Source organism: Tamandua tetradactyla, chromosome 17 (genome assembly GCF_023851605.1).
Source record: "Tamandua tetradactyla isolate mTamTet1 chromosome 17, mTamTet1.pri, whole genome shotgun sequence".
Taxonomy (NCBI): domain Eukaryota; kingdom Metazoa; phylum Chordata; class Mammalia; order Pilosa; family Myrmecophagidae; genus Tamandua; species Tamandua tetradactyla.
Genome location: NC_135343.1, coordinates 3,655,572 through 3,671,403, shown reverse-complemented (window position 1 = coordinate 3,671,403; position 15,832 = coordinate 3,655,572). Strand labels below are relative to the sequence as shown.

General features: G+C 38.7%; 1 protein-coding gene across 3 annotated transcripts in view; it reads left to right on the top strand.

The window, feature by feature from the left end:
* Positions 1-15,832, top strand: part of TMEM131 (transmembrane protein 131) — a 249,430-nt gene that overhangs the window by 98,044 nt on the left and 135,554 nt on the right. The window lies entirely within an intron of this gene.

Here is a 15,832-nt window from a genome sequence, read left to right as displayed (position 1 = left end):
CTGGCATGGCAGGCAAGCATTCTTGCCTGCTGAGCCACCGTGGCCCGCCCTTTTCCTCCACTTTTTAATGAAGGGGGAAGAACAAATTAAAAATCATGTTATTTCATGTTTTTAAACACTGTATGGAAAACAGATTTAAATCTGAGTTTGCATGTACTGTGTTATGTAGAATTCCTCGTCTTATGATGTAAAAGGAGGGTTGTTATTCATAGCTTAAAATCCCCCCTGATCTTCAACTCCCTATTGGCTTCTGTTATAGCTGCCCCATGCCTGTTCGGGGCTGACCATGCTGCCATCTGTTTTCACCAGTGATCTGCCTGCCTACAGGCACCTGGAGGGAGAATATAGAGCAGAGAAACCCAGTCCTGTGACTGAGAGATCCCTTTGACCAGACTTTCTCAGATAAAAAGGGGTTGATTTACTCCCATATATTATGAAACTGTATACATGCTTGTGAATGTGCACACCCCTTCTTCACCCCATCCCGCCCCACCCCACCTCCATGTTCACTGGTCTTTGGTAGCTCCTCACCTGTGTTAGAGAGCAGGTGTGAAAGAAAGATGATGGCTTGCTTCCCCGTCCACAGGTTGGTATTGAAAGAGGAATGAAAGATGCCTGGGAATCAGATAACCAGTTCCTCCTGCAGCTGTTTGTTCATCCCCAGCTCTTACTAATCGTTTCCCTAGGGCACCACAGACTTAGAAGGTTTCAACTTAGGAGATACAGCTTAATATGGTATAAGTGCAGCTCCGATTTGCCAGGAACTACTGTTCAGTTCCCTAATATCTGTTCTAGTTCGGGTCCTTTAGTGATAGTTAGATCCCAGCAGTGGTATCAACAGAGTTCCCAGATAAGGAACCCAATTCAGATTTAAGAACCCAATTTTTAAATAGTGTCTCTTTTTAGGAGTACATTTTATTTTGCCATTTTGTTTATTCTTCAAATAGGAGCAAACCAAATTTGTTTTATAAAATTACCAATGAGTAAACTGTCTAATGAAATCAGACACCTAACTCCTAAAGTGTTTGTAGTAGCGTAAGATGCCCTGCCCATGCTGTTGTCCCTGGAGGGACTGGAATTCCTGTGTGAATGTCCTCAGACCAGTGAAATGCAGATTGCATCTATGTAGAATTTTGTTTTGAGAGAGAAGTACCAAAATTCAGATTAAAGGTAGGATACTTAAAACTTTATTTCAGGAATGCAAAAGTAGTTCAGTGGTAGAATTTTTGCCTGCCATGCAGGAGACCCAGGTTTGATTCCTGGCCCGTGCACCTCTCTCCCCATCCCCCCCCAAAAATCAACAAATGGTACTGCAATAACAGGATACTCACATGGAAAAAGAATGAAATGTAATCCCTACCATACAGCATACAACAAAACAAAACAAAATACCTTTATTTCTTAAATATAATTAAAATTCTTAAATATTTGCTGTATTTGCTCTTTAACTCTTCTGTATCTACAGTGATCTACCTTTTTTTCTCTGATATGTTTATTGAGCTATTTTCATGCATATACAGTCCATCCAAAGTATACATCAGCAGCTCATAATATCATCATATAGTTGTGCACTCATCACCATGATCATTTTTAGAACATTTGCATCACTCCAGAAAAAGAAATAAAAAGAAAAATCTCATGCATCCCATACCCTTTACCCTTCCCTCTCATTGACTATTAGTATTTCAAGCTACCCTTTTTTTTTTTTTTTTTTTTACCTCTTATGCACCCCTCGCTATTTATTCAATTTTTGTCCTTCTTTTTTTTTTACCCATCTGTCCTTACCCTGGAAAAAGGGGCATCAGACACAAGGTTTTTATAATTACATGGTCACATTGTAAAAGCTATATAGTTATATAATTGTCTTCAAGAATCAAGGCTACTGGAATACAATTTAGCAATTTCAGGTACTTCCGTCCAGCCACTCAAGTACACCACAAACTAAAAAGGGATATCTATATAATGCATAAGAATAACTTCCAGCATAACCTCTCAGCTCTGTTTGAAATCTCTCAGTCACTGAAACTTTATTTTTTCTCATTTCTCTCTTCCCCCTTTTGATCAAGAAGGCTTTTGCAATCCCATGATGCTGGATCCCAGCTGATCCCAGGAGTCTTGTCCCCTGTTGCCGGGGATATCCATGTCCCTGGGAGTCATGTCCCATGTTGTGAGGGCAGTGAGTTCACCTGCCAAGTTGGCTTAGAGAGAGAGGCCATATCTGAGCAACAGAAGAGGCTCTCTGGGGTGACTCTTAGAGAGGCACAATCATAAGCAGGCCTAACTTGTCCTTTGCAGGAGTAAATTTCATAGGTCAAACCCCAAGATCAAGAGCTCAGCCTATTGAATGGGTTGTCCCCTCTGCCTGCAAGAATATCAGGAATTCCCAGATGGGGAACTTGAATATTTCTTCCTTTCTCCCCATTCTCCCAAGGATACTCTGCAAACAGCCTTTTATTCTCTGCCCTAATCACTCTGTGGTGCTTTGGGGTGTCACACCAACCTGTATAAACTAACAAGATTTCCTGCCCTATTCAAGGTTCCATGTAATTATGGTGTTCAGATAAACTAACCCTACAAGTTAAATAATGCGCAACCCAAAAAACAAATTTTGCACCAAATAAACATTTCTTCCTTTGGTCTCACACAGAAGCTGAAGTTTTAAAATATGGACCATATCATCCTTTATCCTGTATTCTGATTTACCTTAGTCTTACCCAGATCAGCTTGCTTCATTTCTCTAGTTGAAGTCTGATCACTTTTTAAACTTTTTTACACAGTTGCTGTATGGAGTAATGCTGACTTTTATAGCTTCAGAGCTCCAATTCTGAGTCTCAAGTGTCACATAAATACCCAGTTAGTGACCTGGCTTTGCTTCCCAGTTGTTTTCTCTGTCCTTCCTAATCTTACATGCTCTGTTTGGAACTGCCTACCTGTGAACCCAACCAAAAGGTACACCCATTGCCTACTGTAAGTGATAGACTCTCAGCTCCTGGTTTATGAAGCTAAATACCACTCTTAAATCCTTCACTACTCCTCAGGTGTTTTTGGAAGTGGGGTGGTTTATCTCCAGACCACTGCAGGTCTAACCTGATGCTTCTTTGACTAGACTGCTTCAGAATCCAAGAACTCATACATCTGAAGCCAAAAAGAGTGTACTTGTTATCTTGGGCGTTTTCCTTTCTCCTTTATTCCAGCAGTTAGGAAAACAGCTATGAAATTATGCTGGTCTACATTGATGAAAATGTTTTTATTCATTTCCTAATAAAGAATTTGCATCAGGATTTCTTTTGTCATCATCTCATGTTCCACTTATCTATTACCTATATCAAAGAAGCCACATCAAAACTTAGTGCCGTAGAACAGCCATTTTCTTATGCTCCCAGACTGTGTAGGCTAGGAATGCAGACAAGGTGAAGTCAGCTCGTCTGTTCCATGATGATTGCAGCCCCCACTGGGGAGACTCAACAGCTGGGAGTGACTCGGGGGCTAGAGGCATCTTCACTCACAGGTCTGTTCTTTGATGCTGTTAGGTAGGACCTTGGGTGAGCTATTGCTTAGAATGCCTGCCTGGGGACCTCTCCATGTGATCTTTCCACGTGGATTAGTTTGGGCTTCTTCACACTGTGATGGCTAGAGTGAAGTTCCTAGGGAGAACCAGATATACCTTTCACGACCTAGTCTCAGAAGTCACATAGATTACTTCGAGCATATTATTTGTCCACTGGTCACTTAGGTGGGTGTGAATTCAAGGTGGGCAGGGACAGAGACCCCGCCCGTGGATGGCAGGAGTGTAAGAGGATTTGCACACACATTTTAGAACTGTCACCCTCCACATCTGTGTGTGTGTGTGTGTGTGTGTGTGACCAAGACCATGAATTGGATAAACATTTGATTCAAATTGTTATGTACTAATCCATGGATATGGGAATGTACTGGGTATTTAAACATACAGGTGTAAATTTAGGTTTTGAACCTCATGTCAGCAAACTAAAAAGTAAATTGAGGCATATTTATGAATTATCCTTAAGGAGTCATTTTAAAACTTCTGTGACATGGGAAAGCAAATACAGTATCTGTTCAGCCTTGGCATATGATAATGAGAACAGAGCTCCTAAATAGGTGCATTTAGTCAGTTCTTTTTATATGTGGCTTAGTGCTGTACAATCAAATTCAGCACTGTCAGAGCTCTCATTTAAACAAGAATAATTTTAATGAAAACATGTGTAAAATAAAATGTAAAATGAAATCTGTATAGTTCTGTAACTGTAGAAACTATAACCTTTTTTTTTTTTCAACTCAGAAGTATATTCCTTCAGGCAGGCTATGGTGGCATAGCAGGCAGAGTTCTTGTCTGCCATGCCAGAAACCCGGGTTCAATTCCTTGTGCCTGCCCATGAAAAAAAAATACTCCTTTACTTCAACACAAAAGGGTTGGAAATTTGACTAAGACAAATACTATCATATAATCACAGATGATTCTAATAACAAGAGACCAAAATAGATTGTTTTGCTGAGCCGGGTTGTTTGACACATGGAAAAGTTGAGGCTCCCAAGGCAATTTCATGGGCAAATAGATAATAAGTCACCAAATAAATAAACAAGGAAACTGTCAGAAGTTTGGGATGGGAAGGACTTAGTTACCTCTTTAGATGGGATGTTAGGGTGGTACTCTCTGAGATGACTTTTAAGCTTAGTTTGTGAAAGTTGTAGGGAAGAACATTTCAGGAAAATGAATAGCTAACACAAAGGTCTTATATTGGGAGCAATGTTATTGTTTATATATTATTGTCATAATAAAAGTTGAAAATACTAGTGTATGTAGATCTTCTTATAGGTATGAGGGGTATGTGCATGAGTCTCTTGTGTATGTGCATCCTTAGTACCCACGAAAAGAATCAGGGCATCTGATCTTTCTTTAAGTTCGTGGCATCTTTTTCTCAGTTGGGAAATAAGCCAAAAATCTTGGGTAAGGGTATGCTCTTCACATTGAGATGGTTAAGGTTCGTTAGTGGTACAGTTGGCTTATCATTAAATACAACAATTACTCTTTCCTGCAGTTAACCCTGGGAGATTGTACTTAGATCCAAAGGTTGGTACTATCTTAAGGACATAAAATTTGCTAACAATCGCAGTTTCATTAATACCTGTTTTAAGTTTTGTAAAACAACAACAAAATGGAAGGAAATGTGATCAAGATGTTTTTTAAGATTTCCTTTGGGTTTGTTCTTATTTTCTAACTCTGGAGCTTTTAGCTGCACATGCACTGACTATACTCGAGGATGGTACTGCTTTGCATAAATTTTGAAGACTATATGATTGATGATAGGTAAGGAAACATCAAAAATGAGTTTAAGTGACGGTTTGCTTTGCATTAAACCACAGCAGCAGATGTTAGTGACCTTCTTTGAGCAGACTACCTCATTTAGTTTATAAAAGCTTAAAATAAGGGTGGCAGAGTTGAGAGTTCCAGAATGGTGGTTGGGAACTTCTCCCCCTGAAAGGCCTCTATCAGACTTGTTATTAGCAAAGACAATCAGGCGGAGTCTCTGAGATTGATCAAGGGGCTTACAATGAATTGAGAAACATTTATCAACAAAATCTATGGAAACTTGGTAAGAACAGTGGGAGGCCATGGCATTTGAGCTACGGGCTTCACCCAGCCTCCCTCAGCTATGCCTTGTAGAAGAACTTTTTGAGTGGCTTGACGGTTAAGTGGCAATTCCCATCTCTCTTAGCTCTCTTGGGTGGAGGTTTTGGCAGCCAGAGAACATTGACAGATCCCATTTCCCATAAGCTCTGTGCTGCAGAGGGCTTATACTGGGTGGCTGGAAGTAATGGGTGGTGCTTGGTCCTCAACCCTAAACTCCTGCTCTGTAGGCAGGATCTGGGTAGACAGCTGATATAAAGAACAGTCCCTCTTTCCTGCACAGCTCTGTGTTGCAGGATAGCTGCTCTGGTGGTTTCTGGCAGCTGAGCCTCCCAGACCCTATATCTCCCACCTTCCTAGGCCATAAGACCAAGTCTGGTAAGATTTGGCACCAGTGAACATTGGCAGCTGTTGAACATAGGGATGGATCTGACAAAAGATATGCAAGATCCATATATTGAAATCTGCAAATATTGCTGAGAGGAATGAATAAAACCTGAATAAATGGAGAGATAATGTCATGTTTGTGGATATAAGGTCAACGTCATTAATATGTCAGTTCTCTCCAAATTGATTTATAGATTCCCAGTCACAATCCCAGTAGGCCTCTTTTATAGAAGTTGCTTACAGTTAATTCTAAAATTCATACGGAAAAGCAAATACTTGATAGTGTCAAAACAGCAGTGTACTATTCAGTATCCTGCACCTTATCAAAGATTATTGAACATGCCAAGAAGCAAGAAAATGTGATCTGTAAGAACATAGCTCGGTAGAAACGGACCTAGAAATGACCAAGATGATGAAAATAACAGATAATTTAATTTGTCCATGTTATATGTTCAACGATTTAAAGGAAAACTTGCACATACTGAGGGAAAGTGTAAAATATAAAATACTACCAAGTAGAACCTCTAGAGCTGAGAAATACAGTTTCTGAAATGCAAATTTCACTGGGTGGGTATAACAGTGGATTAGACATTGCAAAAGGAAAGTTCAGTGAATTTGAAAACATCAGCTGTTACCAGAATTTCTAGCCTGCCAACTTCCCCTAAGGAATTTGGACTCAATACTTCAACATCACCTTAACCAAAATTTCCAGCTTACAGCCTGCCCTGCAGAATTTGGATTTGCCAGTCTTTACAATTGCTGAGCCAATTCCTTTTAAGTCTCTTTATATATATCCATTTGATTCTGTTTCTTAATTCTGACTGATCTATACACCCATCATCAATCAATAATAGTTGCTGTTTTCTCATAGCCTTTTCAACCGAAGGTCTTATACTTATTAATTTTTGCTTATCTGATAGGTTAGAAATTATATTTCAGTGTGGTTTTAGTTTGTATTTCTGTAAATGTAAGTGAGATGGAACAAACTTCCATGTGTTTTAAAGCCATGCTTATGTAATCTTTTTAGTATTGTCTATTCATGTCTTGGCCCATTTCTCTATAGTGCTTTTAATCTTAATTCCCTCAACTTTTTATTGTGGAACATAAATATAACATAAAATTTGAAATTGTAACCACTTTTTAAAAATTATTTTTTCATTTTGTGTCTGGTTTATTTCAGTCGACATAGTGTTCTCAAGGTTCCTACATGTTGTAGAGTGTATCAGAACATCATTGCTTTTTTTAAACGCTTTTGTCCCCTCATGAAGGGCTTGGTCACATCTCAGTTGAAAAAACCTAACCCGAAGGACCTACACAAAATAGGTTGCACCCACAGGAATGGATTATAAAAACATGGCCTTTTGTGGAGGTGCGTAACAGCTCCAAACCACCACACCTGTATTTAGGTTTCTGACTCCATGAATTTGCTTTATCTTAGTTAACATCATATTAGTGGGGTCATGCAATATATGTCCTTTTGTGTCTGGCTTGTTTTATTTAACATGGTACCTTCAAGGTTCATTTATATTGTAGCATGTATCAGAGTGTCATTTCATTTTGTGGCTGAATAATACTACATTGTAGCTATAAACCACATTTTGTTCACTCATTTGTTGATGGACACTCAGGTTTGTTTCCAACTGTTTGGCAATTGTCAGTAATGCTGCTGTGAACATCAGTGTGCAAATATCTATTCAAGCCCCTGCTCTCAATTGTTTTGGGTACATATATAAAAGTGGGAATGCCAGGTTGTAAGGTAATTAATTCTGGTTTCAACTTTCTGAGGAACCGTCAAACTGATTTCCACCATGGCACTTTAAATATGTCATCCCACTGCCTTTTGGCCTCCAGGTTTCAGATTAGAAATTGGCCGTTAATTTCATTGGGGGTCTTTTTGAACATAAGGAGTTCTCTCTTGCTGCTTTCAAAATTCTCTTCATCTTTAGCTTTTAACAGTTTGATTATAGTATGACTGAATTATTTCATACTTGGAGTTCTTCAGGTTCTTGGATGTATAGATTCATGTCTCATCAAATTTGGGAAGAGTTCAGTCGCTGTTGTCTTTAAATACTTCTTTCTGCTCCTGCTTCTTTCTTCCCTCTTGCATATGTTGGTCTGTTTCATGGTGTCTCATGAGTCACTTAGACCTGCTTACTTGTTTTCATTCTTTTTTCTTTTGTTCCTCAGACTGGATGATTTCAGCTGTCCTGTCTTCAAGTTCAGTGACTCTTTTTGCTCAGGTGTGTTGTCGAATCCCTTTAGTGAATTTTTCATTTCAGTTATTTTACATTTCAACTCTAGAATTTCTATTTAGTTCCTATATATAATCTCTGTTTTCTTTATTGATGTTCTCATTTTGTTCTTACATCATTTTTTTTTCTGAATCCCTTTAGTTCTTTTTCCATGGTTTCCTTTAGTTCTTGATCATATTTAAGACAGTTGTTTTAAAGTCGTTGTGTAGGAAATTCAATTTCTGAGCTTCCTCATGGATAGTTTCTGTCAATTTAGTTTTTCCCTTTGAATGAAAAAGCTTTCTTGTGCCTTTGAATGCTTTGTGAGGTTTTGTTGAAAACTGTATGTTAAATTATTATCTGGAAGTCAGTCCTTCCCCCTTCCTCAGAATTTGCTGAAGGCTTATCTTCTCTCCAGCCAGCATTTTGGCAAAGAATTCCTTGATCTCTATGAAGTTAAAAATGAAAAATAAACAGAGCAAAAAATGCTCTCCTAGTCATTGTGGATTGGTTGTGTGCTATGTTGCTCCTTTAATGCTTGGCTGGACCATATAAAACTCTCCTTTGGCCTTCACCTCTTGCTGGCACTGAGCCTAGAGGCCACCCATGGGTGAAAGCTTCAGATCTATTCAGTTCTCTTCTGTGTTTACTCTCTGTCCTGGGCATGTGTGTGACTTCCTAATTCCCCATTGTGCATGGATGCTTTTGCTTGCTCCAGTTTTCCAGGGAAATTCTCTCCTTGTTTTTCCTCCCAGGCCTTAGGTAGCCTTGTTCTATATCTCAGTTGCTTTATTTTGCCCCATGTGGCTGCAGCCTTTTTCATTTTCCTTGCAATATTTATAAGCAATGCTTGCTGCTTTTCTGCCCTTTTGGGGTCTGAATTAGGCAAAAAAGATACATATGTCCACCAGCCCTACAGGTAGGTCCCAGACAGATTAAAACAGATAAATTCATTAATTTCTAAATAGGGTCTACTCAGTTTTAATTGGAACCAGGGACCAGGATGTTACACTAGGACTGTCGGCTGCCATCCTCAAGACTGCCACTGAGCTGGGGAGGGAGTGGGACAAGACAATGAAAAAGACCATGAAGCTTTCGTACTGTTTTTCTTTTTTTTTAAATGCAATTTTATTGAGATATGTTCACATACCAGACAGACCATCCAAAGTATATAATCACTGATTCACAGTGTCATCATATAGTTGTGCATATATCCTCATGATCGATTTTAGAATATTTTAATTTCTCCAGAAAGAAGTAAAAATTAAAAAATCTGATCATCCCGTACCACTTATTCCCCTCCGCCTCCCATATTATGGACCCTTGGTATTATTGTGGTGTATTTGTTACTCTTGATGAAAGAGAATTAAAATATTACTATTAACTGTAATCCGTAATTTGCAAAAGGGTCATTTTTCCCCATAGAGGGGTATGTATACCCCTCTATGGGGAAATAGAGGTATACCCCTCTATTATTAACTCCTTGTTGTAGTGTATATTTGCTGTAGTTTGTGAAAGAATTTTCTTAGCTTAGTACAGTTAGTCACAGTCATTGTCCCCACAAGGTTCACTGTTCCACGTTCCCGCATTTGAACCTCCACTTCCCTTCAGGTGACCCATATAACTTAAAGTCCCCTTCCCACCCCACTCACCTGCCTTTCAGCTCGGTTAATGATCCTCACAGCAATGGGCTGCTGTCCCCTCAGTCCGTTTCCAAACATTTAAGTCCACCCTAGTTAAACATCCTGCATGTATTATGCAACCACTCCCTTTTCTTTAGCCTCCTTCTATATCCTGGTAACCTATATTCTAGATTTTATGTCTATAAATTCACATATTATATTAGTTTACCTACAGTCTCAGTGAGATCATACAATATTTGTCCTTGTGTGTCTGACTTATTTCACGCAACACAATGTCCTCAGGGTTCACCATGTTGTCACATGCTCTAGGACTTCATTCCTTCTTTCTGCTGAATAATATTCCACCATGTGCACAGACCACATTTTGTTTACCCATTCACCTGTTGATGGACACTTGGGTTGTTCCTGCCTTTTTGGCATTGTGAACAGTGCCGCTGTGAGCATTGGTGTACACAGGTCTGTCTCATGGCAATTGTGAATGATGCTGCTGTGAGCATCGGTGTGCACACGTCTGTCTTATGGCAGTTGTGAATGATGCTGCTGTGAGCATCGGTGTGCACACGTCTGTCTTATGGCAATTGTGAATGATGCTGCTGTGAGCATCAGTGTGCACACGTCTGTCTTATGGCAGTTGTGAATGATGCCGCTGTGCACACATCTGTCTTATGGCAACTGTGAATGATACCGCTGTGAGCATAGGTGTGCACAGGTCTGTCTGTGTCCTGCTTTCAGATATTCTGAGTATATTCCGAGCTGTGCAATTGCTGGGTCGTAAGACAGCTCTATACACTTACTTAGCTTCCTGAGGAACTGCCTTTCTTCCAGAGTGGTTGAGCCACTATACATTCTCATCAGCTGCGAATAAGTCTTCCAATTTCTCCACATCCTCTCTAATACTTGTAGTTGCCTGTTTGGTAGGTGTGAGATGATACTTCATGGTGGTTTTAATTTTCATTTCCCTAATAGCTATTGAAGTTGAGCATCTTTTTTTGTGTGCTTTCTAGCCATCTGTATTTCATCATTGAAAAAATGTCTATTCATGTCTTTTGTCCACTTGTAATTGAATTATTTGTCTTTTAAACTATTACTTCTTATTAGATCTGAAAGATGTTACCCTTCATTTCCTTCTTGGACTTTATGGTACTGATTCTTATGTTTAGGTCTTTCATCCATTTTGAGTTAATTTTTGTATAGGCTATAATTTAGGGATCCTCTTTCATTCTTCCAGTTATGGATATCTGGTTCTCCCAACACCATCTTTTGAAGAAATTGTTCTGTCCCAGTCCAGTGGACTTGGGAGTCTTGTCAAAATCAATTGACTGTAGATCTGAGGGTCTATTTCTGAACTCGCAATTTGATTCTATTGATAGATATGTTTATCTTTATGCCAGTCCTATGCTGTGTTGACCATTGTTGGTTTATAATATATTTTAAAATCAGGAAGCCTGAAACCTCCTAATTCATTCTTATTTTCCAAGATGTTTTTGGATATTTGAGGCCCCTTACCCTTCCAAATAAAATTGATAATGGAACTTTTTCATTTCTGCAAAGTAGTCTCTTGGGATTTTGATAGGGAATGCATTGAATGTATAGATCAGTTTGGGTAAAATTCACATCTTAGTGACATTTAGCTTTCTAATCCATGGACATGGAATGTTTTTTCATTTATTGAGGTCTTCTTTGATTTCTTTTAGCAATGTCTCATAATTTTCTATGTATAATAGAAATTAAGTCCTTAACATCTTTGGTTAAATTCATTCCTTGGATAAATTTATTCCTGAATATTTGATTCTTGTAGGTGTTAATGGAAATTGTAAATGGGATTTTTTTCTTGATTACCTCCTTAGATAACTCATTACTAATGTAATGAGGATAATGTTTTCTGCAAATAGTGTCAGTTTTATTTCTTTCCAATTTGGGTACCTTTTATTTATTTTTCTTACCTAATTGCTCTAACTGGAATTTCTAGCACAATGTTGAATAGCAGTGGTTACTGGACATCCTTGTCTTTCCCAGCCTTAGATGGAAAGCTGTCAGCCCCTCACCGTTGAATATGATGTTAGCTGTGGGGTTTTTATATATGCCCTTTATTATGTTGAGGACATTTCCTTTGATTTCTACCTTTAGAAGTGTGTGGGTTTTTTTTTTTAAATATCTTTTTTTATTCTATAGTATAACATATATACAGAGCAAAGAAATAAAAAAACAATGATTTTCAAAGCACTTTTCAGCAAGTGGTTACAGGACAGATCCCAGAGTTTGTCGTGGACTACCATATGATCCTCTCCGATGTTTTATTCTAGCTGCTCCAGAATATAGGAGGATAGAGGGCTTAATTTTTTTTTTTTATTCTCACAGTCGACTTTTTCCCTTTTTTGTATGTGTGAAAAGTAACATATATACACAAAAGCTATAAATTTCAAAGTATAGCACCAAAATTAGCTGTAGAACATATTTCAGAGTTTGACATGGGTTGCAGTTTCACAATTTTAGGTTTTTACTTCTACTGCTCTAAAATACTGGAGAGTAAAAGAGATATCAGTTTAATGATTCAGCATTCGTATTCATTTGTTAAATCCTATCTTTTCTATATAACTCCACCATCACCTTTGATCTTTCCATACCTCTCTTTGGGGTTGTTTGGGCTATGGCAGTTCTAAATTTTTGCTATTGGATGGGTCTGTCACTAATATGGGGTAGGGAGATGAAACTATCTCATGTTCTGAAGAGGCTAGGCTAGGTTTCAGGACTTATCTGGACCAGGAACACATCTGGAGGTTGTAGGTTTCTGGAAAGTTACTCTAGTGCCTGGAACCCTTGTGGAATCTTATATATTGCCCTAGGTGTTCTTTAGGATTGGCTGGAAATGTCCTGGTTGGGGGTTAGCAGGTTATGATAGGTAGCAAGGTCTAACTGAAGCTTGTGTAAGAGCAACCTCCAGAGTAGCCTCTCGACTCTATTTGAACTCTCTCTGCCACTGTTACTTTATTAATTATACTTCTTTACCCCCTTTTGGTGAGGATGGAATTGTTGATCCCCCAGTGCCAGGTCTGGATTTATCCCTTTGCATCCTTTCCCACATTGCCAGGGAGACTTTCACCCTGGATGTTGTATCCCGCGTAGGGGACGTATTCTCTCCATTTTCAAGTGCTCTTTATATATTGGGTATATTCATCCTTCTGTGATCTATGTTGCAGACTTTTTCTTGTTGGTCAGTAGTCTTTTCATTTTGAGGAAATAAACACTTTATATATAAAGACACGGTGTTCTAGTTTGCTAAGCTGCTGAAAGTAGATACCATAAAATGGGTTGGCTTTTAGTAATGCGAATTTATTAGCTTGTAAGTTTACAGTTCTGAGGCTGTTAAAATGTCCAAATCAAGGCATCATCAAGATGATACCTTGTCCTGAAGGCTGGCTACCAGCAATCCTGCATTCCTCTGTCTCATGGCAAGGCAACTCTGGAGTCTTCCTTCTCCTCTGCGTTTCTTTGCTTCTGTGGCTTTCTCTGTTTTTGTCTGAATTTCATTCTCTTATAAAGGACTCAGGTAAGAGGATTAAAACCCACCTGGAATGAGGTGGGTTACATCTTCACTTAAGGTCCAACTCACCAAAGGACCCTACTTAAAATGGTTACATACCCACAGGAATGGATTAACTTTAGGAACATACTTTTCTGGGTACATACAGCTTCAAACCATTATGCACAGGTAGGTTAAAAGTAAAAAGATGGGGGAAAAACAGGCAAAAACTAATCTTAAAAGAGCTAGGGAATTTATAATTGCTAGCTAACAAAGTAGGTTTTAGGATAGAGAATATAACCAAAGAAAAAGAGGGATATTTTCCAGGAATAAGAGAGAGAATATTCATCATGAAGATACAAAAATCCTAAATCTAATTAAATCTTATATATTCATTTATTTCTCCCTGCCTTACTTGTAAATTTTGGATAAGCTAACTGATTACCATCCTATTTATGTAGGATACGTTTAAGATTAGGAATACTGTTAGTGTTTTCAGTCCAAGATACGTTGCTCTAAAGTATATAAACAGATGTGAACTTAGTGCCACAGTTAAAATCAGTTTCTCCTGTCAACCCAGGAAACTGCTGTGTTGATTACATTCATATATATGCAGGACAGCATTAGGGTTATTGTTAGAGTTAGGAATATTGTCAGTGTTTTCATTCCAAAGCATGTTTCCCTATCTTCTAGGCCCTTATATTAACCTAGTGCCACGATTGATACCAGGTTTCACCTGTAAAGGTGGGGGAGTGCTTTGGGGATTATTTTTGTATACATGTAGGATAGGGTTAGGTTTAGGATTACTGTTAGTGTTTTCATTTTAAGACATGTTTCCCTATCTTCCAGGCACCTATGTTAACTTAGTGTCACAGTTAAAACCAAGTTTTACCTGTAAATCTTGAAAATTCTAATTTGATGCCTTCATGTATGTGTATGATAGTGTTAGGGCTAGGGTTAGGAATAGTGTCACTGTTTTCATTCCAAAACAGATTACCCTGTCTTCTAGGCACAAATATTAAATGAATTCCATAGTTAAAACCAAGTTTCCCCTGTAAGTCTTAGAAGTGCTATGTTGAACGCCTTGGTATATTTGTAGAGTAGTACTAACGTTAGTATTAGGCATACTTTAGTGTTTTCATTCCAAGACTGATTTGAACCTTGTACCATAGTTAAGCCAGTTTCTCCTGTAAACCTGGGAAACTGCTGTGTTGATTACTATCATATATATATTGGTTAGTGTTAGAGTTGTTAGGGTTGCAAATGATGTTGGTGCTTTCATTCTAAGACATGCTTCCCTATATTATATACTCTTATGTTAATTTAGGATGACAGTTAAAACCAAGTTTCCTCTGTAATTCTTGGAAGAGCTTAAAGATAGAAACTACAAGTGCTGGAGGGGATGTGGAGAAAGAGGTATACTTATTCACTGCTGGTAGGGAAGTAGAATTGTGCAGACCCTCTGGAGGGCAGTGTGGTAGTTCCTCAGGAAGCTAAGTGTAGAATTGCCATATTATCTGGCAATCCTGTTACTAGGTGTATAGTTATGTGCTTGTTTGAAAGGATGTTTGGAACCAAGAAAAGCCATGTTTTAATCAAAACCCCATTTTGTAAAGGCAGAATAATCCCTATCAATACTGTATGCTTGAATCTGTAATTAGATCATCTCCCTGGAGATGTAACCCAATCAAGAGTGGTTGTTAAGATGGATTAGGGGAGATGTGTCTCCACACATTTGGATGGGTCTTGATTAGCTTCTGAAGTCCTATTGAAGAGGAAACATTTTGGAGAATGAGAGATTCAGAGACAGCAGAGCAAAACAACATAGCCACGAGAAGCAGAGTCCACCAGCCAGTGACCTTTGGAGATGAAGAAGGAAAATGTCTCCTGGGGAACTTCATGAAACAGGAAGCCAGAAGCAGCAGCTAGCCGATGATATCATGTTTGCCATGTGCCCTTCCAGATGAGAGAGGAACCCTGACCCTGCCTTTCCAAATGAGAGAGAAACTCGGTGTTCACCACGTGCCTTCTCAGTAGAGAGAGAAACTCGAAACTTCATCAGCCTTCTTGAACCAAGGTATCTTTCCCTGGATGCCTTAGATTGAACATTTCTATAGACTTGTTTTAATTGGGACATTTTCTCGGCTTTGGAACTGTAAACTGGCATCTGATTGAATTCCCCTTTTTAAAAGCCATTCTTTTTCTGGTATATTGCATTCCGGCAGCTAGCAAACTAGAACAACTTGGAAGAACTAAAATCAGGGACATGAATAGGCATTTGCACACCTTTTTTTTTTGTGGCATTATTCACAATTGCACATGGGTAGAGACTGCCCAAGGGTCCAGTGATTTGGAACTGTGGTGTATACATACAATGGAATATTGTGCACCTACAGAAAGGAAT